The following is a 3,818-nucleotide window of genomic DNA, read 5'->3' as shown; positions in this document are numbered from 1 at the left end:
TTGTTTAGTTTTGTTTGTCCTTATTCTACACCCTCGTCTTCCACTCCAACATCTAAAATGTGCCAAGGGGCCAGCAGTGCCTGAACGGGACAAACCTTGAAGACCAGGCAAACAACTGGACCACAGCATGGAGTGCTTGGACCACCTTCAGTATCCAGTATGGATTAAACATCCAAGCTGAATTCCATGATGGATGTGCAGGATTGGATGAGGTCTCAAAGCTGTTGGTGGGTTTTCCTGCATTTTCAGAGTACCATGAACAAATTCCAGCTGTACTCTGACCACAGCCTGGCTCCTCGGCCTGGAGGGGTAACATGATTCCATACTGCAAGTATTGAATGGATCAGCTGAAGCTGTGGAGTCCTTGCAGATGTCTGTGCCTCCTTTGTTCTGAGCCACTTCTGAGCCACTTCTGGACAATGCTCTTCATTCTGGGAACCAATGTTAAAAGTGTGAGCAGTATTGCTGTTTTCTCCCTTTCAGAGTGCTTGTCAGACCTGCCAGGAGTAAGGCTGGGGCTCATTGAGGGTTGTTGCCCCATTCAGGTTTGCTTTTGCTGGGCTGTATTTGGGTGGAAACCGTGGAATCACAAAACCACTGAGCAGAGGGTTGTGCCTGTGTCCCCTGGGCCATTGTGCTGATTAATGTTTTAAGGTTGCTTAAAGAATCACCAGCAAAGGTATTGGCAAAAGCAGGCTTAGTACAGAAATGAAAGTTCCACAAAGCTGTTGGCAAGGTTCACTCTACTATTTACTTGGTGGTTAAAGCAAACTAAGATCTCAAAATCAATCTAAACCCAAAATCAATCCACAAATTGTCTACATCGAGGCTGGGGAGGGGGGAAGGGTAAGGGTGGGAAAGGGCGAGGATAGAAAGGAATCACAAGGTAAGTCACGAGGTTCAGAGTAGACCCCCTTGCTAAACTGAGCCCCAGACTTGACCAACAGTTTAGGCCCAAAGGTTTAACAGCACTTAACAGCATAAGCTGTTAAGCTATTGATTGCTTAAGTTAAACAATTTAACAATTTCATAAAGTATTTACTTACGAATCTAATGTACTTAATCTTGGAGAGCAATGTTCATAGTATATTTGCTATAGTGTATTCCCACTTGCACACAGACCTGAAGGAGTCTGTACAAGGAAAAATTCCCCTTGACGTCCAAGAAATACTCAAATTGGATGCCTTTGCATCTTCTCAGCAGGCAAAGGGTTGAGCCTTGAGGAGTGGTCATAATTCTTTTCCATCCTGGCCAAAATTCAGGTCAGCAGCTTTCTTTGAAAGTTCGATAACAAAAATGTTGTTCCACTTGGGTTGTTATTCAGGCAAGAAAAATAAGTTTCCAAGGCTGTTTGTTAAAAAACAGGAGCTTGTTAGACAGCACAGAAGTTCCTGGGAGCAGACAGTGTTTCTGATAAGACTGAGAGTTGCTCAGCCCAGGTGCTGCTCTCAAGGCCAAGGCCTAACAAGCATTTCTCAGATCATAGTGCAGCTCAAGAGCAGCAGGGATGTACAACCAGAATCCACTGTAGTTGTGACTAAAGACAACTTCTCTTGCTCCAGAGTGGCCATGTGGTCACCTCTTGCCTCTGTGCCTATAAACAGGGATTTTTTATGTTCCAGTTGTAAACTGAAGGAAAATTTTGATCAGGTTAGCTAAATACTGTGATTTTTAAGACTGTTGAATGTGATGGAACAATGTTACGTATGCAGGGATGTCTGTGGGACAGTCTAGCTAATATAAACACTCCAACGTCCAGAACACTACAGTACATTAAGCATAAAATGACAGAAATCAGCAAAATTACAACAGGATGCAATGTTAGATCTGGAATTCCTGTTGCAGTAGGTGACCACCCAAACAAAATCCCACCAGTGATGTTCTCCATTTCTCATCACTCTTTTCAAGACATGGTGTATCTCTTCTGTATTGTGATCAACAGTGATTAGAGCTCTGTGTGCATTGCTTCAGACACCTTCCAGCAGTCAACACAGCTTGTTGTGCTGCAGTAATTTTTCCACCAGTGCAAGGTTCGTTCCAGTGGGGGTAAGCAGGAAATCTTGCTGGGATGTGTGGGTAGACTGTAGCAATTCATGGGTTGTGACAGAACTGAATAGTTGAAGTTGAATCCCCTAATTTTGGAAAAAACTACAAACACAAATGTTTGAATGATGGCTTTTTTCTGTTGCAGTGTGGTCTGTATGGAATCACATATAGTTCTTATACACACACAGCTCTTCCTCAATGTGTATAAGCACAGTTTCAAGGATTTCAGCAGGATTGATATAAAAATGACAAATATTTTGTTCAGTGCCAAGACAAATGTCTTGGGCATTAGTAGTGTTATTTCGCAAATAAATCCCTGTTGTTCCTGTACAACACACACATCAACATTGACAGCTTGCCATTTGTTCCCATTTTCTTGGTCCCATACTCTGTTTTGTATTGAATATAACTCCATGGTGATTTAACCCCAGTGCAAGGGTTGGGTATATGGGGTTTACCAAAGCACTGTGTATTGTTAAAGCAAAAGCTGTGGCTTTACTGTTGGTAGGGTCAGAAGTGAAGTAGATGCTGCCACCAAGGTTGAAATTCTCATTAAAATCTGTTTGCCTAATTCCAAATTACCTTTCAAATTGCAGTGGTCAGTGTACCCCCATAGCTTTCCCTTATAGTTGCTGCTGCAGTAAATCATCTCCACTACTGAGCTTGGATGCAGCTGTAAACAGGGAGACATGCAGGCTCTGGATGGAGGAGGAGATGGAAGAGGAAGGAGCCTGCTGGCTGTGCTTGCTCTACCTCCTGCCACCACCTCCCAGGTGGGATGCTTGGACAGCTGGGCTTGTGGGATCTCCCTGCTCAGGAGAGCAGCAAACCACTGCAGGAAATTGTGAGAGGCCCCCGTGGTTCCCACCCCATCAGGCATGGAGAAGGTATGGAAGAAAGTGAAAGCCAGTGAAAGAGACGTTGCTGAGGTAGAGGCTTTTCCCAGCCCCTCTGGGTGCTCCCCCTGAGGCACCCCCTCCTCTGGGGTCTGTACCCCCTCGTACTGCTGGGGAGCTGCTGCCCCTTCTTGGCTGCTGAGGATGTACTGAAGCCCTGCCTGCCATGCCCTGTGCCAGCCTGGGCAGGCTCTGCACTGCCCCTGGCTCTGTGCAGACCACAGTGGGGCAAAGAACCTGGTCCCCAGGGACCCTGCCCTCAGGCTCACCCTGCCATCCCCCCTCCTAGGTCAGGGCTCTTTGCCAGGAGCTCCACAAGGAGATCAACAACGTGAAGGTGGAGCAGTCCTGCATGGCAGAGGACATCTGGACCATCCAGGAGTCCCTTGACTTGGTGAGATGCCACCAGTGCCCTGGGAGCTGCCCCTCTGTGCTGCCCTGCTGCTCCTGCCCTGCAGCCCTTGGAGGCTCCCAGAGTGAAAGGCACCAGGAGAGAAGAGTGGGAAGGGTGTCCCAAGTGGAATGTGGGAGCTCAACCCAACCCACCTGCAGCCCCCCATTCTCCTTCTGCCAGCCTCTCTCCAGTCCCTGAGGTGAGCAGCATGGTGTGCCGGGCTGTGCTGCAGAATTTCCTGGTGGGCAGCAAAGCTGGAGGAGGAGGCTGAGGTCTGCCAGTGGAGCAGGACTGCAGGTCCCAGCACTTGTGTTTGTCTGCTTTTCCCTGCTGGTATGGCTCTTTGCTTTGGAGCGAGGTGCTGAAAATCTATGTATTAATGGGGTCAGCAGCAGCTTTCCACCATTCCCTCACCTAAGGGAGAGTGAAAACTGTTGTGCTTTTGACACCTCAAAAAAGTGAGTAACTGGTGGTGCTTCCTC

The 3,818-nt window shown here is 47.5% G+C and overlaps 1 long non-coding RNA gene across 1 annotated transcript; it reads right to left on the bottom strand.

Moving 5' to 3' along the window:
• Nucleotides 1-1,350: 1,350 nt before the first annotated feature.
• Nucleotides 1,351-3,592, bottom strand: LOC146429611 (uncharacterized). The gene is made up of 3 exons (XR_014855610.1): nucleotides 3,489-3,592; nucleotides 2,629-2,744; nucleotides 1,351-2,148 (listed from the first exon to the last, which is right to left on the bottom strand). It is a non-coding gene; the product is annotated as an uncharacterized LOC146429611 (long non-coding RNA).
• Nucleotides 3,593-3,818: the final 226 nt, after the last annotated feature.

Source organism: Lichenostomus cassidix, chromosome 18, assembly GCF_008360975.1.
Source record: "Lichenostomus cassidix isolate B80296 chromosome 18, HeHo_3.0, whole genome shotgun sequence".
Classification (NCBI taxonomy): Eukaryota; Metazoa; Chordata; class Aves; order Passeriformes; family Meliphagidae; genus Lichenostomus; species Lichenostomus cassidix.
This window is presented reverse-complemented; position numbering and strand designations above follow the sequence as displayed.